This window comes from Gouania willdenowi, chromosome 16, assembly GCF_900634775.1.
Source record: "Gouania willdenowi chromosome 16, fGouWil2.1, whole genome shotgun sequence".
NCBI lineage: Eukaryota > Metazoa > Chordata > Actinopteri > Blenniiformes > Gobiesocidae > Gouania > Gouania willdenowi.
Window position 1 is genome coordinate 29,067,280 of NC_041059.1, and position 25,223 is coordinate 29,092,502.

Sequence of the window (25,223 nt, forward strand, 5' to 3'; positions counted from 1 at the left end):
TCCTAGAAGTGCTGCTGTCAAAATGGTGGTGAGTTAGCTGCTAACAAACAAACACAAATGCTGGTAGGCCTTTCCCTGCACAGTGGAAGTTGTTTGACTGGTAAAATGGTTATTGAAAAGGGTGCACAAGCATAAAATAAATAATAATAAAATAAAACCAGTCACTAGAACAATGATAACAGGCAGATGAAGGGAATGATGATGGCAGTAGCATAAAGTTAACAGACGTAAAGCTGAGAGCATTAGCTGACTGTGCTCACTACCTATAGAGTGAGCGTCCACCCCCCACCCACACCCCCCCCACTTCTTTCTGGAGAACCCCCTGTGGCACTCTGGAGAGAAAGTCTGCAGTGCAATTAAATTTCCCAGAACGGTACAGTCAAAAGGCTGTATAGCCAAGAACCACCTGGTTATAGTGGTGTCTCTCATACACCTTAACTATGACAGTGCCTTGTGGTCCGTCTCCAACATGGCCCATCAGGTAATACCTAAAAGAGTCCAGGGCCCACTTGATTGCAAGACACTCCTTTTCAATGGTGGAGTAGTTACACTCCCTCGGTAGGAGCTTGTGGCTAATATAAGCCACAGGGCGTAGCTGTCCATGGTCTCCTACAGTAGGACAGCACCCAAGCCTTGCTCTGATGCATCTGTCCGCAGTGTAAATGTTTCATCAAAGTTGGGACTGATCAGCACCAGCTCCTGGCAATAAAGAGTCCTAAAGGCTGTCTCACAGTCTTCCGTCCAGATAACTTTGTTGAGCTGTTTCTTCCGTGTCATTTCAGTCAGTGCAACGCTTCTTCTGAAAGTTTGGAATGAAGCGTCTATACCAACCCCAAAAAGGAGCGTATGTACGCTCAAAAACGTGTGTACGTCATAATCCATGGCAAAATCCTGATGTTCAGAAACAGGAGGGAGCGTGGAAATGTGCGGTTTTCACATAAAGTCCTGAGGTGACGTATGTACTTTTCTACATAGTCGATGCTTTAAATTCTAAAGATTTATGAGGCCCACTACCAAAATATTACAATACATTCACAAATGAACCTCTGAGCTGCTGCTGAGATGTATCATTTACACATTTTTTGTGAGTTACAGTTTTTATTTTTTATTTCTTTATGGTAAATGGTAAGAGTCACAGCTTTTTGTGATGACGCTGAGGGGAATCCCCCTGACGATCTCAATTCAATATTATTTACATATGTTAATGTAGGCGTGGATAGGGAGGGAATTTTTACGAGCGAACGCCTGTCTCTGGATTGAGACGTACGCTTTTTTCACACCATTTTATGCGCAAGTCTTTGTACATGAGGCCCCAGCTCTCCTCAGACAATAGATAGCTTTTCGTGACATCACACATACGGGACATTTGACCTAGTAACTCACCCCGCCATTTTGAGGGGTGCCAGCAACTACCTAGTTATTACTACTGAAAGCGACACAATGTGAAATAAAAACATCCAGTCGTTTGTTTGTGGTCTGTGTCTTATAAAGAAAACTGCCCCGTTTCAAATTTTCTACATTTGTGATTGACATCAGTGTTGCCAGATCAGATGGACAATTCCCAGCCCGATCACATCTTAGAACAGGCCAAACACGAACCACAAATCTGGCAACACTGTTGTGACAATGTGATGGCAACTCCGGTAAGTGTTTGAAGCAGCTGAAACAGCTGCTTTTGCAGTTGAAGCTGCTGTTACTGCACGGTGTATACACTTCATAAAACTGTGTTTTTCTGACTCACAATCACAATATCTGCTTAAATATCCATGTGTTTTACTGTAATGTGCAGTTTTTTGGCTGAAAACAAGAACAAGAAGTGTGTGAATAGCAAAAGAAAGTAACTAGTGATGAACTGTTGTGTGGAGTCATATGTGGGGTCCACGTCTGTAGACACGCCCTCTCACACAGCCCGGTTTTAGAGTTGGTCAGAAAGTGATTTTTCAGAGGCTAAAACTCCAGAAAAAAATTAACCTCAAATACTATGTTGTTGGGGTTCTTAGAACAAACGGAGATGGGTGAAAAATAGCATGACATGTCCCCTTTAATTTGTGTAAAATCCATCAGTTGGTCTGTTGCTGTTGCCCGCCTTAGGTTAGCTGGTGAAAGTTAAAAGATGTCTGGCTTCAACATGTAAAATGTAGCTGAAGAAGTCTTGTCTCCCCATTTATCATAATCCTGTGTGATATGGGTGGGAGGGAATAAAAGGGGTTGGGGTCGACTGATGTAAGCTGTACAGTAGGCTAGTGCCATAGGCATGGGTGAGTGGAAATGTGCGTTGGAGTTTACTGGTGATGACTGGCAAAGTTAATGTGCCATCTGTTATTGAGCCAATGTAATGTTTTAATGTCATATTTGGCAATTTTTTTAAGAAACTTTTTGTTTTACTAATTCCAACTGGATATTCAGTCACAATTGGCCTACTGTTGGATTACTTAATTCTGGCACTTACTTTCTGTGACTTGTTTCAACCTATTTGGCCTGGCCTTCTTTTAATTGGCCTAATTATGCATTGGCATGTTTTCATGTGCAAGCCTTCAATAAGTATGATCAAAGTAATTTACAGTTTATACTTGTGTTATTTATAGGAAATGTGTTTTGTCTATTTTGTTGCATTTCTAATTTATAAATGTAGGCTACTTGCATGGATAGGACAATGGCCACGGTTACATGATGTTTTTTTCAATTCGGAATGAGTTATTCCGAATTAAATCATGCGGAATAAAGTGTTCTGCTTTGTGTTTGCATGGTAATAGTAATTCCTGAATTGAGGTTCACATAGAAACCCGGTTTATTTGGCTTTAGTTAATTCCGCTTTAGGTCTGGGGGTTGGGAAGTTCTCTGATTGGACAGGGGGAGAACGTGACGTATCACGACGATCGGGAGAAACACACAGCAAACATTTTATTGTCGGCTGTAACACAGAAGACCACATGAGAACTGTTTTCACTTCTATTTTGATTGTAGTTTTGAAGCAACAGTTCGACAATAACACACTTTGGTCCATGGAGCGGAAGGTAGATAGGACCTAATCACCAGAACTCCAGAAAACAATAACCAGGAATAAATATTTTCTCCCTGGTAAAGATAGTAGCTCTAACAACTATTACATTGATAAACTTGGTATTATTACAGCCTGTGCAGCAGTATGGGGACGCATTTACTCCGTCTCCGGGTCTTATTATCACCCGTCCGATGAAGCCTGTTCCGTTTGCTGATGTCCGTGTGTGTAATAAGTCCATGTGTTAAAGTCTGCATGTTTATGCCTCCGTCCATCCCCTTTTTTCATTATATCCATGTCTTTTAAGGCTCTTATCAAATGGTGTTGGCTCTATTCCGGGCCGCCATTTTGGATTATGTCATCACCCAGCGCGTCATTGCCGCAAGTCGCACATGCGCAAAATGAATGGAATTAACTTAAAGAGGAATTAAGTGTTAACTGCTTACACGAAAGAGGAATTATTTAATTTGGAATTAAAAACGAAATAAACCAGCCATCTAATTCAAAATTAAGTGTTTTTATTTTTTTATTGATTCAGTTCATTTCCAACACGGTTGCAATCACAGAAATTCACTTTGACATACAGAGCAGAAATCACACCGTTTTTTTTTTTGTTTTTTTTTTGTCTTTTTGCATGCCGGAAAAAGTAGTTTGCTTATCTAAATCCGTCCCCTGTAAGTTTAAGTTTAATTTGGAATTAAATTAGCATTAGTGTTCACAAGGTCAGGTTAAAGAGGAATTAACTTTTGTTCTTCTTTAAAGAGGAAATAAAGCTCCCATGTAAACGTGGCCAATATTGTTACGTTTTAGAGGGTAACTTGCTTTAGGCTGCTATGTAATTGTAGGCTTCATTGTGAGGCTATTGTGGTGCCAATGCAATTTATTTTTGATGTGAAGGCCTTCATGAATAATTTCAAGCAGCAAATCCATGTGTTGAGTCAGTGTTTGGTCTTTCAGGCCGAAAGTGTAATTCGCCCCCCTGAGGCCTCACTTGAAAAAACTTTGGCCCCCTGACCAATTTCATCCTGGCACCCCTGCTTTATCACATATCATGAGCATGTTTTCTGTAATATCCGTTTTTTGGTTTTGAATTATTTATGTATTAACAACGTTTCAATTCACCAGTAATGTGACTTATGCGTTGCTTCTTTTTATGTCCGGGAGCAAAAGTCCGCCCGGTCACCAGTTTATCTGGATACTGTTTGGACCATAACACTGTTTGGTAAACTTGGCAGATATTCACAGATTCTGACTTCCAGAATAAATAACTCTTTAACCAAACATCATCAATTACGCCTCTATCATCGGTGTGAGATGGACAACATGCTACAAGATCATTTTTATCAAACACAGCAGAATAAAAGTCCATCCGTCGGTCGTTCTGTGTGGTGAGATTAAAACATGAAGCTCTCCTCCTAGTTTCCCTGTAAATATCCAAATATCACACAGACAGAACCAACCAGATTTAACTTTAAGACAGAAAAACGCTGCTTGTTTGGTTTTTGGTTTTTCTGTTTTCCTGTTTCTGGTTTTAAATTATAAAACCAAAAAAAACAATCTGTTTTTTCTATTTTTTTTAACATTTATCCACAAGGAAGTAAGAGGGAACAATGTGGTGTGGTTGCGGTTAGTGCCATGACACCCACCGATGTAAGCAGAAACATAGTAGTGCTCTGAACAAGTACGTTTACAAGCTGCATAATTTCCGATGTAAATTTGGCTTGGTGCTCATTAGCTTAGCCCATTGCCCATTAGACCGCAAATCCTTCTCATAGTAGGTCATCTTGAAGCGGTTCTCACATACAACCAAATTTTGTAAGATTTTTAGTGTGTATCATGTACCGATATTATGGAGCCAACGTCTGTATAACTCTCACTTAGTGTCGTTATTTGGCTTAGAGACACAAAGGAAATGTTTTTGTGGGTTTTTTCTCTTGTTGTTATAGCAACCCATAGTTTTACATTGTTCAGAAACTGTTGACCAACAGAACTCTGTTGCCGAGCAACAGCTAACAGGAATCAACGAACGTGCGTCATATCCTGTGCAAAATGGCGACTTTTTTTTTTTATAGAAAAGTGCATTATTTTGTTTATTGGTAATACATTAAACACATTTTTTGTTATATACATTTTCACTACAGGTACCCTTTAATGCTTCCTTCCCTTTTTGTCATCTTTCACTCTCTCACCACAGGTTTTCTACTTCCAAGATCATTTTCTCCTATTCTCCAGCTCTTCCCCTTGCCTCACATTGACAAGCTTTTCATTGCTCTCTTTTGCGATTTGTATGTTAACCTCTCTCCTAAACCCTCCCTTCTCCCCCAGGTCTGTTTGAAACTAATGTTTCTGGGGGGTTGTTCAAATTGGAGAAAGCTTTACCCCCTGCATCAACAGCTGTGGCCCCCTACCCATGAATCTCTCTTCTTCACTCTCTCATCCCGACCTTCCTACCAAGAAACCCCCCACAGCCTCTGCTTCCCTGAAGCAATGAAAGCTCTCTCATATTTTCACTTCTTCCACCTTCCTCTATGATCTCCTGTTTCTTTATCGTTCTCTCCATCTCATCTTTGTTTGCTTTCTTTTCTGTGTTGGTCTCCACATATTTCTCTACGTTCTGGTAGAGGAAATAGGTTGCTACAGAATTGGCATATGTAAAAAGAGGATATTGCATAAAACTCTGGACCTTTGCCCTGACAGAGACCTCAAGTGTTTTGGTGGTCTGACACATGCAAGTATTTAGAGCTTTCATGATATTATCGTTCTCTTACGGTTTAGCTGGGCTATGATGCTTTCATTTGCATTGAAACCTTTGCAATAAAAACAATAGTACGTCTACCAACCCTTAGGTAATTAATTGAAGTATAATATCTAATGCATAACACCCTTGTGTAGCATTTTGTAAATGCTGAAAACCTATGTATTCAGTCTGGCTTTTATGTAGTGTTTTGAATTATTTGGAATGTTAAATCTAAATAATTGTTGTTTTTCACTTTTACTGTTTTAATGCAAATTATAATGTTTTATATTTGATCATTTCTTCCATTTCTTTTTTTTTTAAAATGATCTTTTCTTGTTTGTCATCTTTAGAAAAAAAAAAAAATGAATAACAACAAAAAAAAAACTTCTGTGTGCATACGTCTCTAAAAATTCTTTTACCGTTTGTCATTTTTGTAAAATCCTGTAAAGCACTACAGATTACAATTGAAGTTGTTTGAAAGGTGCTATATATAAATAAAGTTTGACTTGAGCAGCAGCATTCACACACACAAAGACAGTAGGTTGCCTCTTTGTTGAAACCACAGCAGTCAGTGCACACAGGAGAGAAAATTAAACTAAAGGATCAATCTATTTACGCGGGTATCATTCAATACCAACGTTGGTATCGATACTATTGATATTTTTTTATTGATCTGCACACAATATGCATGCAAGTAATCTACAAGTGATCTGTGCTGTGAACTTGGTCATGACAACTCGTGATTCATTCATCCTCCTGCACAGCAGGGTTAGGATCAGATTACAGGTACATGCTGTGTGTGATGGATGGCTCCTTGGTAAGTTCACATAACACCATTGTAGCAATTCTAACTTTTAAAGCATGATTTGTGACACTTTCTCTTGTCATACCTTGCTGACATAGATGCCAGTAACTTAGTTACTTAGTAACACGTTACTCTAATGACCACTTTTTTTTCAGTAACGAGTAATCTAGTCCTTCCAAACCAGGAATCAGATAAACGTTCCTTATCCAAATGACTGTAAGTTTATGTAATTTTCCTCACATATAAAATAAGATGCATTTTCACCATGAGGACAACTCATGTGTTACAAGCTCAGACAAACTATGTCAAAAAAAGACTGTCATTATCTTGTTTTTTTATGTTTTGTGTTAAGTGAAGTCAAGACAGACTGTCTTTATTTTATTTTCATTAAAAACTTTTTTTTTTTTTTTTTTTTTTTTTTCATGTTACTGCTAAAAATGCAATTTCATTAAAGTGAGAATTGGCAAAAATGTCATTTTTGTGTTGAGGCAGTGGGAGGTGTTGTCGGCAGATGCTGAATGTAACTAATAAAGTAACTTGTAATCAAACTCAGTTACTTTTAGAATTAAGTAGTCAATAATGTAACTAAGTGACTTTTTACTGAACACTTTAATTTAATGATTTTGTAGATCTCCATAGGTGATAAATGGTTTTCTGAGTGTTGCACACTCTGATCATTCAATCAGAGGTCTTCAGACAGCTCATAATGTATGCTTTAGTCAACTCAAAATCTGATTTGTTACAGCAACAGCATTGCTGCTACAGATTTGAGATACAGTATACACTGGTGATTTTCAATAGCTGCGTAAATAATCTAAATAGTGGAATAAAAACTGGTTATGGAAACACCTGAATTAATTTTGCAAAAAAGTTTTTTCGCGTTCATGAGGAGGTATTTCAGACGTTTTGATATTGAAATGTGTTGCAAAAGCGCTTAAGGAAACACTTTCTTCAAATACACGTACCTTGTGACATGACGTTCCTGGTCACATGACCACGTCTCTCCGAGTAAACATGACGCGGTACAGAAGAGGACACCGGGACATTTCTTCGTCTTATACCTACAGAGTGTTAAAAGGATGTTTGGAGAGTCCATCTTTCTGTGGCAAAGTCTCACGGGATGAGATTTCACGTGAGTTATGAAGCTCCAGCCCAAAGCCACGTTAATTGGAAACATGTTCAAAGCGCAATTATACTTTGTCGACATTTAGAAATCTTGCTTTTATTTTGCGCAAATCTGTAATGAAAACACAGCTATTGACTCTCTTTGTCAGCATGTAAAGAATTACCGTATATTATCAACCTCATAACAAATGTTTTTTTTTTTGTGTGGCCATTTTTAAGATTTTATGCCTAACTCATGAATTTTTATTCATATTTTTTTTCATTCTATTTTCCTTATTTTTTTTAATTATATTTAGAAATATATAAATAAGTAAGGCATAAAATCTCAAAATGGTAAAAAAAATTACTCCTATATGAATATACTGTATACTGTTTTAAAGGTACTGGAATTATTATATTTGGAAAAAAGATTATCTGGAATTGCTTGTGGAGAATTTCGTACGTCATAAGATGCTTTTAAGATGAATTTTTAAAACACTTTTTAAAATACCGTTACGCATTATGTGCAATAATGAGAATCTGATAATCATCATAATGCAGTAATGTCCTGATGACATTACTGAGAGGCATTTACACATGCTGATTGTTTTGCAAGACAGAAATGTCAAATTAATCATGGAAACCCGTTCAACCGTGCAATACATTTACTGTGCATTAGATGCACACTGCATGCATCAGTGACGTTCTGCACAAGGCCACATGCTGCACAATGCAGCCAAATCACTACTTTGTGTACGTTATAATTCTGGTTTTCTAGCCCTCCACTGATTTCTCTTTTTCTTCACATGCTTCTTCTAACTTCTACATCTACTTCCTCACATTCCTGTAGCTGTGTTTTCCCTGCTTCATCGTCATGTCTACCATATGTTTTGCGTATGTTTCCGGGACGGTAGCCAAATTTGAGTCAGGGAATTACGTTGAGATTTGTGAGTGCCAAGAAACACAGTGTGTTGCTTTAGCTACAGACACTTCTCAAGTCCCTCAGTGAAAAAAGATTATTTTGTGACGTAATGGTATTCCCCCTTTACACACAACCTCAGTCAGAATAAGTCCTATAAAGATGTAGAATTTATGGTTCTGAGTTTACAGCAGGATATATACTTTGTTAAAGGGTTGACTATGGGTTTTACATGCTTAATTTATTTGTTTATTTCTAAATAAATATGTACAAAAGCTTGAACAAGAAAGAATGGGTCAAGAAAGAAAGTGAAACTGTATCGAGCAAACCTCAAGCAACTGTCCTCCAGTATAGAGGATTCCAAGGATTTACAAATAAGGTCAAGTTTAACAGTTGCTGCTCACCCCTGATAGAAAGTGTACCATAAATTACAGGTAACAGATTACAAAAATGTTTCTGTATGTTGTATATTGACTAATGTATTAGCAAAAATACTGATTTGTGACAAAAAGAATGCATGCTTCGGTGGTCATTTTATTAAATTTCAGAGAATTGATTTTATATCTGGACCTGCACCCAGATACTGTGGACAACATTAATCCATAATTTAATCTTGCAGTCATGTATGTTATAATACCTCAGTTTGGGGTTCAAGTCCTCAAGGGCACGTTTTCAGTCTGGGTTTTGTTGGGTTTATAATGACTGCATGTCTGGTTTGGTTTCCTTATCTACGTCTGTGGGTTTAGGATGCCTGTTTTATCAGTTTACATATGCTTAGAAAGTTATAAGGCTCCCTCCTATTTCTACTCAGGTGTTCCTTTTCTCCTGATTACCTTTCCTCGCTATTTAAAGGTCCAGTATTATGCTACTTTTCACCAATCTCCATTTGTTCTAAAAACCCCAACAAAATAGTATTTAAGATTTATTTTACCAAACGTGTTTGTTTTCTGGAGCTTTAGCTCTCAGAAAAGTCACTTTCAGAGCACTCCTAAAAACATACTGTTTTTTGGGCCTTCGTGCATATGCACGAGTGGGTGTAAACACACACACTGTTCCAGGGCAGCTTCAGCATGTGTGTTTATCACAGCAGCAGCAGGAGTATAATTACCAGTCTTCCTTAGGGTTAGGGTCAGGGTTAGGCTACTAAAATTGGAACTGATTGTGATCGCGCGCTTTGAGCCGCAGGGAAGTAAACTGTCAACTAGCAGCTGAGTCAGCTGTTTCAAACACTCACATGAACTGCTACGTCACTTTCTTATCATCCTCACCTCTTCTGATCACAGGAATAGTGCATTTAAGGTGATAGTCCATTGTTTTGTCCGACTGCAGCGTAGTATTGGGTCACAAAAACAGGTCTGATCATCCCATAAAGACAATACGAGGCGGTATAACGGCTACTAAAAGTGGAACTGTTGTGAGCGCTCTTCGCTCTATACTGGATTATCTATATACTAAACGTAAAGATATTAACTGTGATATTAACTGTAATATCAACCTGCCTTTGTTGTGTTTGTTTTAGCCATGAGGTAGTTTGAGAGGGAAGAGCTCACGTTCTTATAGGGTAGGAGGAGCCAGGATTGTCAGGAGGAGGAGTTTTTGCATTGTGATGTCACAAAGCAAGAAAAATCCAACTTGCCCATTTGGAGCTGACTTTTTACAAAATTTGGTATAACAAGGGAGGGAAGAAACAAAACTTTTTCAACTTTGGCCCTCTGAATGAGGCTAAAGGAATGTATATCGCTGTAGCAAAACCATTATGAAGTGATTTTTTTCATAATACTGCCCTTTTAAAGGAGTGCTCGAACACAGGATGATTGAAGGATCATTGCTGTCTGTAACAGTTAGTTAGTTAGTTTAGTTAGTTAGTTAGGTTTCAGTTTGTATTTTCTTTGTTAAGTTATTTGATTTTTTCTATGCTTATAAACTGACTTTTGAATGGAAACCATTTAACCTGTCTCCTCTTTTATCTCTGGTCCTTTAACTCATTAGGATTAAAAACAAACCATAACAGTCTGTCATGTAGTAGATTGCATGGATTTTTTCTATCTTCACCGCTTGAAAGTTGATAGTACCACTTCAACCACTTATAGGATACATTTTATGACATTTCAAATTGCAATATCTTGTCCCACAATGTATTGTTCCACCTTTAAACCACTCAGGATCTAACAGCGCACCCATATACAGTAGATATCACACAGACCAGAAACCATTTTTAGTTTGTTTCTGTTTTTTTAAAATAGGGAGTGGAGGGTATTTTTTCACCCACTGTATGTAATCACAGTCACAGATCATGTATCTACCTCATTCTACTATTGTATTCATTGGATGTGGAAGGATCTGGTCTGCATCCAAACCAAAGCTGCAAAGGATTGTTTTACTAATGGACCGTTTTGTTGAAAAGTAAATATATCTGCTCTTCAGCTGTAATGGTTTGAATTCTCAAACTTTGAAGGTCTGAGATCACTGTGCAGACTGATTTACTCTATCGTTACGATGTATTGTTGGAGGTTGATTGACTCTTTTTAATCGCACCAATATGCCAGTGTTTTTTAACCATAGATGGGGGGAGGAATAGAGGGGACAATGTGAGACCATGTGGGGCAGGGGTATTTTTTTCCAGTTAGCATGCCAAGGGTTGCGAGTTTCATTCCCGGATAAGTTCATTTGAGGATCAAAGGTGTTTTTTCCTCTACAATTACCTAAACAAGATTTTGTTATTCCATGATATATATGTTTACGTAAAAATGCATACAACATGGGTAAGTTGGTACATATACCAATTTTTCTTGGTATAACGTCCCCAACTCACAACTTCTTTCCAGCAACAATGGTATTACACCTGTTTCTGATCATATGTTAACGTTTTTAGCAACATATCGGTCAAGTTAAATGAATCAACATTATTTAGGGTGGATTTTTCAGAATGGAATGAATTTCTTTGTCTATCAATATCATTTCCTCAGTTTTTGTAAATTGTAGTATGCAGATGATTAATGGATGAGTTCCTCAGTGTGTGCTTTACATTTTACTGAGGGGAGATACAGCTACTTAAGCATTTTGGGCAGCGGTCCATGTTGGACCCGAGGACAGATCCCATAACAGAACCTTTGTGTCAACAGATATAATGTTCCACACATATGTATTGTATGCTTGAAAATTCCAACTAGAATTCAATCCAAACATAATAAATCATTTTACACAAAATTGCCTGGGAGATTAGAGCATTGGCATGCTTACAGGCTAATTTATGCTTAAAGGCTGATATTGTGATAACACCCAGAGCTGGAACTAGTGACACAGGAAGGCTGCATTCATGTTTCTATCAAATTTTGATGCTGTCATCTGAATGTAATGACAAACTACCAACACTAATTCCCCCAGTTCATGACAAGCCTTCATAAAGTTTTGCAAATTTACTTTTAGATTACTGTAGACATACATTTAAATTTAGCATATCAACACTTACCAGATAGTTAACAGTGTAGCGTAAATGGGTTTGTATCAGACACTCTATTTGACTAAAAGGCTATACATTATCTCCTCTTTGATTTGATTTTGTCCCAATTGGATAAAGTAACCCTCATCCTTTATCCCGGGTGTGACCAGACGGCAGCGCGCCGACGGGACAAGGAAGAAACACCCACCGTCACATCAGCGACTGCAGCAGCAGACGCACACATGCACCGAGCCAAGCGTAAAAAACACATTCTCCTTACAACACGTGTGTTAACATCACCATTAAAATATGAACAAAAAAAAAAAGCTTTGCTCTATTCCTGATTCAGGGTGAGAAGTGGCTCTACACCAGTGGTTCCCAAACTTTACTATAGATCATAATGATGGAATAATGAGTGATAACACACATTTTAGAGAACCAGATTTTGTAAATAAGTGGAATAAGACAGTATTTAGTGTTTCCCACCTGTAAGTGCTCTACAGATTTGTGAACAATATTTGAGAGACATATGTCTTTTGTGTTTATAGAAAATGTTTTAGATCTTTGAGTTCAGCCCATGAAAAATGGAAGCAAAAACAAAAGTGTTGCGTTTATGTTTTTGTTCAGTATATTTTGTTGTACCTTGTACAAAATAAAAGCATTCTATCCTATTGTATTCTAATGTTGCAAACAACTTGCACGCATTATGTCCTGTTGTTTTTAATTACTGATGGTACAGCTGGTTGGACAATTAAAAGCTTGAGTAACCAATGCATAACATTCCAACATGTGACAGACAAACAATTCAGGTTTCTCTAGGTTATCAATTAATTCTTGTAAGTATCTAAAATTGAATACAGTAAATCACATTCTCATAATTGGCAGTGCTTTAAATTTCATCACCAGGCAAATTTAACCCGTGTACATGTTTATACAAAAAAACTTCTGTATTCTGTAATGTTTGATTATAATTCATATCAATTTAAGAATAATTCATTATTTACCAGATGAGTCATTTCTAAACCATGTATAGTTCTTTATGAGCATTTGATTTTCTAATGCAACATAAATGAAAAGGCCAAACCGTCATCTTTTCAATAAGGCATCGGTTTTCATGTAGGGTGTATCAGGCAGAACATTGTCTCTTCAAAGTTGATAAGTTAAAAGCAGGAAACATTAGCAAATGCAAATATTAAATGAGTTTGACACAATTATACTGATCAGTGTTTTCAAAGAAATTGGAGAACCTTGAATTAGTGACATGGGTTGTCAAAGGTTACTCATTCATTTGTGCATTGATGCAGATAAGATATGATGCCTATGGTGAACCCTTTCAATGAGCAACTATACCAATATTAGGTACACACACCAGTTTAGAGTGTTAGAACACTTCATCGTTTCTGATTGTACTCTCAAAATGAAAGAACTGAAGAAATCAAAAACATGTAGTAGAAAAAAAATGATGGAATCATTTTATACACCAAAACACATTGTAGACATTGGATCTAGTCATCTTTGGCAGATGTAACAGATGAACACACTCTGGCATTCTTTCTGCCATGTAAATTAAATATTATTCAGAAAGTTCTTCCCATAAATTAGTGGCACTTGGTTTCTTTGCTTTCACTTATTTGTCAGTTCATCCAAAAGCAGCTCCATGGGGTCACTCTGGAGACTGTGCTAGCCAACGCTCATCATCATTTTCTTTTTTTTCCTGTTGTAGTATGGCATAACTGTTGTTATGCATAGATGATGTAATGATGGTATGTTTTAAAAGTTGTTATAGCAACACACTGCTTTCTGTCGTACAATAGTGTGTTCAACTTGTGCTTACGAGGGTATAATATATGTCCCAACGCTGTTTTTGTACTAGTAAGCCATTTAGAAAAGTTGGAACCCTTAAAGGAATTTGTAGCACTAACGTGCAAAGCCTGATGGACCTACATTACTGCAGAACATTTGTTGTAACTCTTTTTTACAAAATTCAGATTAGTAAATAAGTAACCTTTCCTGAGAAAAGAAAAAACAACCTCTGGCAGTTCACCACACTAATTGAACAATTCTGATGTTCTAAAACATTTAGTGTGCATTTAAAGACAATGAAGATTAGGACCACAAAGCAAAGCAAAACATGGTCTGGGTTGGAACCTTTCTTTTCACCTGTTGTGAAAGGCTAGATCAGGGGTGCATACACTTTTTTGGCTCACAAGCTACTTTTTACCACTGACAGTTCTTCACGATCTACTGTGTTGGTGGGGTTATAATTGTAAATAATTAGATTGTAATATTTACACTATTATTATTATTATTATTACAATTATTAAATAATTATTCAGTAGTTGTATAATTTTAAAACAAGGCAAATTTATTTGTATAGCGCATTTCATACACAAGGCAACTCAATGTGCTTTGCATGATTACAAAGTGCATCAGAAAAGGTTCAACAGTTAAAATAAATAAGAACATTAAACCCAACAGTAATTTTTAGTTTTGGTCCACTGCTTAAGCATAAATGTGTGTGTTCAGGTGTTTTTCGACACTGTATAATCACACTGTATTAGTCACTGGTTCAGCTCTGTGTGTCGAGTTCATGTACTTGTTCTGCTTTGTCTATTGCTGATGGTTACAATTGAACGGAAAGGTTCACAAGCTTGAGGAAAAGGTTCATCACCATTTTTAAAAACTGTTTAGTTCTCTACATACTTATCCCAACTTGCTCTTTTGAACTTTCAAAACAAGAGCTCTAGATATAAGATATAATATCTTACTGTATATCTTAGCCCTCCTGTTTTAAGTCCCGTGAACCCCCCAACCTGATTTAAATGTCCATTTCAAGGTTATCTTTTGGTATTTAAAAATAAAAACATAATTTCCAGAGAAAAAAATTGTGGTCAGAGAAATTCCTGTGTGGCTTGTACTTCAGGAAAAAAAAACAAAAAAAAACACTAGCTGCAGAGGCTAGTGATCTAAAAAAGTTTATGTTAAGCCCTGGTTGTTTGTAATGCATAGTGACAGAATGTGACAGCAGCTTCTCTTTGGGAGGAACATCTTTGTCCAACTGCTTTGATGGTTTGTAGCAAGTTACCTCTCCACGAAGACACGTGACTCATTTAGAGATGTTGAACCTCTTCCTGATTAAAATTACTTACTGTTCTCTTCTTTTTTCACATTACATTCACACAGCCACCCAGCAGGCCTCCTTATGTCAGCTGTATTTTGGACTTGGCCCTTGACTTCATTTCATAGAACACTGTGTTATGACTGGCAAATACTTTGAAAAGTGTGGAGGCAGACAAATTGAAGTGGTTACCATTTTGTCAGCTTACAATGAGTTTGTCTAGGATGAGAAATTAGATCTGTTATGATTCACTTGAAACTGCAGTGGGAAATTTTCAAACTGTTGAAATGTATGCATCTCCCTCCAGAGAAGAGAGAAGCCAATTTAGCAGGTAGCAAAAAGCCTGAAGCCCCAGGGAATAGATGTGTAGGAGTGAGGAAAAATAATTGTTTAAATGAGCCATCAAGATTCAGCCATTGACGATTCTATTGATTGAGGGAAAGCTCGTAATCTCTGCCATCATCCAGTCAGCAACAGTTGCAACTTGCTACATTCTTAAGGAGTTTCAGTAAAAGTCTCACCTGACCATGCATTACGTTTGTGCAACTGGCCGACAGGCTGTTAAGTCTGTCCAAAAAAATCCAGCACAGGGAAATAGTGGAACATTTCCATTCCAATTCAGCACTACATGCACACAGTGATACAATACCAAACCTGCTGCCTGTGTTGCATATTTTATAATTGTACGTTAAATTGTCCATGCTATGGACAATCATACAAACCCCCCCCCAAAAAAATAAAAAAAATAGATGTAGCCACAGGTATAAAGAGTATTGATATATCCTACTCAAGTAGAAGAACCTGATTGAAATTGTACACAAGTACAAGTAAGTCATAAAATTATCAAGTACAAAGTAAGTTACTACATGATTATTTTTGACAATAAATCTTTCCACAGTTTCCATGCATACAGTAAACATCTTATTTATAAACTTTAAAAAAAAAAAAATAACATCAATGAATTAATTTCAAAATAAACAAGTTTGGATGAACTACGGCCGGACCCACGGAACGTCTCCACGCCGAATAGCATGTACCACATTCCAGAGAATTCAGGCAAATGACTCGCTTCCACCGAGTAAGAAAGATCTCCAAGAGGCTCTTGACATCCGCTCATAGAATATCCATGTCAAATTACAGCCTAATTCAAAGAGCATTAACGGAGGAGTAGTCATTTGAAAAATGGGGCCCCCGGGGACCCCTTGGTGCCCCCGTGGCACATATGGAGTAATGAGCCCCTTTCATATATTAGTATGTGTCAATGATTCGGTACCGGCAACTATCGCAATATTTGACTCATAAATAAATGAGAAAATGGAAAGGAAATTGCAGAAAAAAATGGCCCCTAATTGAATTGTGTGAGGCATAATTGTAATCTACGTTGAATTACCTTTGAAATGATATGTCACACAACTATGTTTCCATAAATTTGGAAATTACCGGAAATAGGTGGTGGGTCCCCGGGCTTCATTTAAAAAAAGAGCTACGAACGTCTCATCATATTCATTCATTGCGTATTCATACTAAACTGCATTCCAATCTAATGAGAACGAACGGAGGATTAGTCATTTGAAAGATGGGGCCCCCTGGCATCCCCGTGACACGTATGGGGGATTGGGCCCCATTTATATATTAGTATGTGCCAATGATTCGGTACCACCAACCGTAATATTTGACTCGCAAATAAATGAGAATTCGACTTTCGTTTTGTTTTTTTCCCAAATTGAAAATTCGGCTCCGAGTGTCTATGCGTACACATCCATAGTTTATACCTACCTAATTTCAGCCCGATCCGTTCACGAATAATAGAGGAGTAGCGATTTTACCTAGTGTACACAGCAAGAAGAAGAAGAAGAAGAAGAAGACTAAAAAAACGCTCAAGCTCTAAGTATAGCTACATTTATGAACTTTAAAACTGAGAAAATAACTTCCATTCAATGCTGTTTTGGTGCCGTACATCATGTTTAATCTGGTTGGTCAGCTATGATGCGATGCCTTTGATTGTTGTCCGGTCATTTTATTTTCTGTAGTTTCACAATGTCCATTGATCATTTTAAAACAAAAAATTCTAGTTTACTCAGTAACAGTTTTAAAACATACCTAAGTACAAGTAAAATTACTGATTTAGAAATATGCTAAAAAAAGTACAAGTACCCATAAAAGCAACTCAATTACAGTAATGTGAGTACTTCCAATCCGTTACTTTCCCCTCTGGATATAACTAGGCTTTACACCAGGGGTGGAACTGATTCCTGAGACTTTTAGATGCGTCCCTTCTCCAACACACCTGAATCAAATGAATGGCTCGTTATCATAGCTTCTGCAGAACAACCTAAAAGTCTCAGGAATCCAGCACTGGAGGACTGGAGTTTACCAACCTGCTTCACACTATCAGGATTGGTTGGGTTTTTTTAGGTACCGACATTTTTTTTATTTATTTCAAAAGTAAAAAAATAAATAAAAAAATTAAACAAAAAATAAACTGTCTAAGCACCAACATTTCCAAATCACCACACTTTGAATGAAAAAAAGCACAAGAGAAGATTCCTTTTATCGTATCTTCCCCTTGTTGCCTTTTAATTAGTACTACCTGATACATAAGTTATGGATAATGAAACGATACAATATTTCGGAACCTAAACACAGCATTGTGGCTGTGAGTGGGTGGAAGAGTTGAATAATTTCCATGCAGGAACATAATATAATATTTGTTGTCAGTGTGTGTGTGTGTGGGGTTGCGTGGCGCTTTAACTGCAAATTAATGAGCGAGTGATTGGCAAAATAAACGTTGCAGCTGTTGAGTTAAACTGGAGTCCCATGTCATACTCAATGACTGCTGGGAGCAAGGGAGTTAACCCCGAAACTGAGGATAGCTTCAACTACAAGAAAGATGGAGATGAGACGACGTGAACCCATACGGAAAAGAAATAGAAAAAACATGTACAATTGTTCACAGCCTACAATAGGAAATCTTTATATATTTCATGCATTGAATGTCTTACAAGGCTCGTGTGATTCATACTATGATTTACTCATGAAAGTGGCCACTTAAAGCATTTTTTTCATACAATGTAATTATAGGAATTAAGCATACATTATGTATTTAATTTATATGTAAAATGCAATGAAAGATGTGTTTTCCTTATATGGTCCATAGTATTTTCTTATTTTATACTTAATATTTCTATTTTAGACTTACATTTTTTTTACATGAATAATTGCCTATTTAAGTATGTTTTTTTTTATATCTTTATTGTGTCCAATTTAAATGAAAACAAGTTCTAAAAGAAGAAAAAGAAGAATGACAAGAACAAGGTAACTTCCATGTCCAGTCACTCAATAAAGCTGACCAGCTGTCCTCCAGACTCCAAACAGAAAATAGGTGTTTTGAAAAGAAAGCGCGTCACCACGGAAGAAATTGACGGGCTTAGGGAAAACATTCCTGTACGTACGATGACAAGATGGAAAAAAAGATGTGTGCTACATCGTTTTCGTAATGTAGATCATAATCATGCAGTAATTTCCGGACAATAAAGCACTACTTCTACTGTAGACGGAGAGGAGATTAGAACAGCCTTGATGCAGACTGAATCTCCGCTCCGTCTGTCCATCCTCCTTACGTAAGCTTCCCCATCTCTGCATACGCCGGGTCGCCCGTCTCCGGGCTGACTTTTACTTTATCACTATTCTCTGTGTTCGTGCCATGATGAGCGTGTGTACATCATGACAAAATGACTGATCAGAATGATTCAGAGGGAGCACGAATGATTTAATGTGAACCTGTTCTAATGTGACGGAGCTCAATTTATTGGCGTCATGAAGCTTGGAAACTGGAAAAATCCACAAATCACTGTCTAATCAGCGCGGTTCAAAGCGTGGGAAAAAGCTTATAGACCAGAAATTACTGTATTTTATATTGACTGTCATCTTTTTCCACCTTAATATATACACTCTGTGGTTTCCACAGGAGAACCAACAGCAGGTCAGTGTAGCTACATTAGCCAATCACACACTATAGTGGTTTGGTCATTTTCTTAATCCTTCACTTTCATTAAAAAAGATCCTAATATCACCCAGTGGTAAATGAAGAAACCTACACTTAATATGATGCTACTGATGTCTTTTGTATATAAATTACTTTTCCTTACGTCGCCTAAAAACAAGTCCTTCATTTAAAACTGACTCGCATTATCAATCACGTATTCTCCACAAAGTGTACCTAAAATATGCAACATCAAAAGTCGTTACTCTCATCGTTTTACCCCTTATTTCAGATGTTTTTAGTTTGTATATCTGCAGTTATGTGTATCTTTCATTTCCCTCACGAGGCTAAACTCATTGTTCCCTCTTTCCTTATTTGATCTGCTTTCAAAGTTGTTTACCAGTGGCATAGTTTGTAGTTACATGAACTCAGTTCCAGGTGCACAAAGAATGCTGATGCAACATCATGTTGAATTGATATGTACAGCATTTGCAGAAACTATTGTTAGTTTGTGAGTTAATTACCATGTAAGTCTTGTTCTCTCTGTCACAGTTGCACTTACATGTTTGACTTTAGTACTATCTCTCTGAGCCTGACTCAAATGCCTTTCATGAATAGTGGACATTCTCAGGGAAGTGAGGAAGTTATCGGCCAAACAGTTGAGCAAAGAGCTGAATATTCAATAACTGCACAGGTTAGACTAAACTATAACATTCTCTATCTGACTGTCAAACTACCACCTCTATCTCTCCCCTTCTTTTTTTTTTTCTTTTTCTTTATTTCTATTTGCTTTTTGTTTAATGTAACATATAAACACTGACAAAGATCGCAATACAAAAGAGCATCAGAAAAAGAAAACGCTGGATTGCCATGTACAGTTTGTTCCTGTGATAATGTTGATGTGATAGTTCTTATCCTGTTGTTGATGTGTGGACAATCCATTTCTCCCACTTTTTTCGGCCTTGTTCCACTCGGGTCCTTATCTTATGGGTAAACTGCTCCAATTTCATTCACAATTTTCAGCCAGTTATCTTGTGTTGGTGGATCTGGTTCGTACCATTTGCTCGTAATTGCTTTTTTACAAGCTGTTAACAAAATTTTCAACAAATATCTGTCTTCTTTTAACACAACATTCCCTGTCATACTGCCAAAGTAAAGTAATTCACATGAGTTAGATATGTCATAATCCAGAATTCTGACAATAACCAGGTGAACATCCTCCCAAAATATTATTTTAGGGCAAAGCCAAAAGTCATGAGAATGATCTACATTTGTTGCCCCACACTTTCTCCAACATGGCTGTGGTACCGACAGGTATTTGTGCTGGTTTTTGGATGTGATAAAAAATCTAATTAAGTTATTCCAACAAAATAATCTCCAAGTACGTGATGACATGGTTGACTGTTGTCTTCTCCAAATATGTAACCATTCATCTTCAGAAATATTCACTCCCAACTCTCTTTCCCATTTCACCTTTACAAACCCAGATAGCAAAATTTTTCTGGCCCACATCCAACACGTTCATCCGGCCCACTTTTGACATGGAATGACGGCACACAGGCGCTCCACACCCGTTTGCCGTTTGCCGAGCCATCACAATGCCAGATGTCAGCCATGAACAGGCCAAATAAACCAGCACTGGCCCGCATGTGGGCCACTGAGTGCAGTTATTCTGGCGTACACTCAGTGTTCTGGTCTGGCCCATATACTGCGTGTAATGATGGCACTATAGTGGCCCACACCTCTTTACCAGATCTGGTCCACAATACAGATCTGGGCCACAACCAAGCCATCACAATGCCAGGTGTCAGCTATAAACAGACCAAATAAACCAGCACTCTCCTAAATGTGGGCCACTGTGCATTGTTATTCTGGCCCACATCTGGCATACACTCAGTTTTCTGGTCTGGCCCATATACTACATGTATTGATAGCACTATAGTGGCCCACAATTGTTTGCCAGATCTTGGCCAAAAAAACCCAAAGCAATACCAGGTGTCAACCAAAAACAGACAAAATATACCAGCACTCACCTAAATGTGAGCCACTGTGCATTGTTATCCTGTCCCACATCTGGCATGCACTCCATGTTCTTGTCTGGCCCATATACTGTGTATAATGTTGGCACGATGGTGGCCCACACCTGTTTGCCAGAACACAACCAAACAAACACAATGCCAGATGTCAGCCTGCACCACAACTAAGACAATACAATGTTGCATGTCAATCTAGAACAAATAGAAAACTATAGAACCGGTTTCACAATTGTGGCAAGCATTCATAATGTCATACCCAAATACTGTGTTGAATGGTTGCATGTCAGTGGTCTAGTCCTGTTTGGCACATTAGGGTCTCTAACATAGTAATGTTACTTCCACCATGAAGAAACCTACTGAAGACAGATCAGATAATTGAATGTTAAAATTTGCGTTTTAGTCAACGTTTCAAGCTGGTTGATCAATATGGGAATACATGTGTCTGGTTCCTCTAAATAACAGATCAAGTCATCAGCAAAAAGCCCAATGGTGTGGTTGGTGGTAAGCAACAACCCTGCCTGGTAGAACGTTCTAAGGTTATGCTCTCAGTCAGGCTGCCATTTATTCTTAAGGTGCGTTCACACCGAACGCGACCGCAGCAGGATCCATCTCCCCTGATGTGTTGTTTGCACATAGTGGTGCTTTATGGTCACTCCATCGCTCCAGTGACGCTATCACCAGGGAATAGTGTGTGTGTGCGTGTGCGTGTGCGTGTGCATGTGCATGTGCGTGTGCATGTGTGTGTGTGTGTGTGTGTGTGTGTTGAGCCGGTGACAGGCTAGAGAGAAAGAGAGAGAGGGTTGATCACTTATTTTCCTTCTTGCTCCGCTTTTACAGTTTAAATGATCAACTTACGGAGATATTAAAGGATGAGTTCACTCAGAATGTGTTATGATCAGTAGTTACTGCAGTTTTCAAGAAGTTTGCCGCTTTAATATTCCCCCAATAAATTTAGGAAGTTGTACAGCCCTCCGCCGCACAGAAGCGGGAGGGAACAGGGAGGGGCTGCAACCTCCGCTCTACACACAGTGAAAGACGGGATAGTTGTCACTTGAAGTCGCTTAAAAAGTTCAGATTTTTCAACTTTGAGCAATGAAGTCAAGCGCGACCTTGTTGCTCAAATTACACGTCACGTCGCTTTAGGGAAGATAACTTGAGGTTGATTTTAATGTAATCAAGTTGCTTCAGTCGCATGCAGTGTGAAATCACCTTTATCCTTGCAGTTGGTCTTTGGTAAAGTGTTTTAATACATTTAACGACTTTGTCGTTGAGTCAGAATTGTTTAAGAGTCAGGTATAGGCTTACATTATCTGTAAATAAGGGGCCATTTTTGTTCCTCTCAGAAAAATAATGAAAATGCCAGCAAAGCAAAATAGCAGCAAGGAGAACCTTCCATGACAGCACAGGTGAGACAAAACTTCAACATTTGCTCTTTCTCCATCTATGTCTGATTTCATAAACTACAACCTTTAAAAGCTCAGTCACTGTCCTTCTCTCTTATGTTGTATAATTAATGGTGAAACATTTATGTGCTTACTAGGAAAATGATGAAGATGCTAGCCAGCCCTGCAAGCATAGAGCAGAGACTCTCACAATAAGCCCACAGGTGAGACTCTCACCTCATGCTTATCACTCCTTTCCTTCTCTTTATCGTTCTTTGTTATCATTGACATGTGTTTTCTCCTCAGGAAAGTGATGAAGATACCAGCCAAACAAATGAGCAGAGAACAAAAACTTCCACAATAAGCCATGCAAGCCAAACATTTTATTTTCTGTGTCTCTGAAATGACAGTCTCTAAAGCCTGGGCAATTGCCCAGTTGCCCATATGGTTAATCCGGCCTTGGCCAAACTTATATTTTTTTTTTATTTTAATGCGTACAATAATGAGCACAGACAACATAACCCAGAGTTTCTTAGAAAAAATATTTAAAATAGTAAATGAAAAGCTATATCTGCAGAGGCGGGTGCTGTGGGCTGAACTAAGGACGAGGACATAGGAGGGGGAGGGGCTCTGCTGTGGAGCGGTGGGCGGTAACTCGGCTGGTGACGAAAGGTCTGAGGCGTCTCCAGGAGGTGGGGGCATTCCTAGGAAGACTCACTCAGGCGTATTTACACCTAAAATGGCTGCTGTCAGAGTTTTTAAAGATTACTCAAACATACATGAATGAGCCATGGCGACACTCCAGGGATGTTTTTAATGAGGGAATGACAAGATATAAATCTCAAAAAAGTAGATTTTACGTAATACCCCCCCTTTAAAGCCTTACTTGCAGTACTTGCACAGTACACATGAACTTAAAAAATATACAGAAATGCTCATATAATCTTCTTCAAATCAATCAAGGAATATTCAATACTTGAGAGAAGAGTGACTTTATAAACAGGTTTTGAGAAAGTGCGAACATTAGCAAAACTTTGAATTGAACTGTAAAAGAGTTCCATCTCAAATTAATTTAAATTTCTCATATATGTCACATTGGCCACAGTCACATGATGTTTTTTTAAATTCGGAATTAATTATTCCGAATCACATCATTCGGAATTAAAGTGTTCTGCTTCATGTTTACATGGAAATAGTAATTCCGAATTGAGGTTTACATGGAAAACCAATTTATTTGGCTTTAGGTAATTCCGCTTTATTTCTGGGGGTTGGGAAGGCTCTTATTGGACGGGGGAGAACGTGACGTATCACGTCTATCGGGAAAAACACACAACAAACCTTTTATTGTCAGCTATAACTAAGAAGACCACACATAAAAACTGTTTTCACTTTTATTTTGATTGTAGTTTTGAAGCAGCAGCTCGACAGTAACACACGGTTTCAGTTTGGACCGTGGAGAGGAAGAGAAATAGGAGCTAATCACCGGTAAAAAGCCCAGTAAACCTCCATAAAACAGTCACCAGGAATAAATAGTTGCTCCCTGGTAAAGATAGTAGCTCTAACAACTGGTAAACTGATAGACTTGGTGATATTACAGCATGTGAATGCAGTACGCATTTACTCCGCCTCCGGGTCCTGTTGCCAGCCGTCCGGTGAAGCCTGTTCTGCTTACCGAGGTCTGTGTGTGTTTATGTATGTTTCTGTCCATCCACTCTTTTCATTATATTCATGTATTCTGAGGCTCTGCTCTAGTCTGGACGACCATCTTGGATTATCTCGTCATCAGGGTAATTGTGCGACCCGAATTAACTTAAAGCGGAATTAAGCAAGTTAAGTGTTGACAAGAACCCAGCCACCTAATTTGGACTTAAGTTTAATTTGGAATTAAATTAGCATTAGGAAAAAAGTGTTTACAAGGTCAGTTTAAAGAGGAATTAACTTTCATTCTGCTTTAAAGAGGAATTAAAGCTCCCACATAAACGTGGCCAGTGTACGTATGTCTTGTAAAGTTTTTATACATTACTTGCAAGATTTTAGTTTGCCAAAATCATATAACTTTGATATTATACATATCTAATTAAAATGTTGTATGTGGAGTTACTGTCTTGTAAAGTACTTAAGCTTTCAAATTATTATTATCATTATGTTTCACAATATGAATATTTACTAAGGATCATGTACTTGCTTTGACCTTCATGCATTTAACATATAAGTTTCAGATAAAAATATGAACATTTAGTAAAAATGTACTATTTCTTTTTCATATGGGAAGCCTCCATCAGCATTAGCATTGGGAGCAAAGACATATTTCCAAACGGGAGGCATTGCTCCGCTTTAGGACTCTCACTTTTAACATGCTCGGGCTGAATGAACAAAACATGCACACACACACATACAAACACACACACAGGCGCTAACAGCAGACGCTGCTCCCGCAGAGCCAGTAGACTGGGAAAGAAGTCCAGCGCCCAGCCGCTGCAACAGAGAGACATTTTGGTCGTTTGCTCATAGGTTTTCACCTTTGTGCATAAATGTGAGTGAAATAAAGTCGTGTCACGTAAAGCAAACAACTCTTCGGTGTAAATGAGATGGATAAAACAATGCAATCGGAGCATCTGGAAAGTTTCATCACGACAGTAACGTCATTGATCGGATTGGCAAATTAAGACATTACAGCCGATCACATTAATTCCATAAAATGCA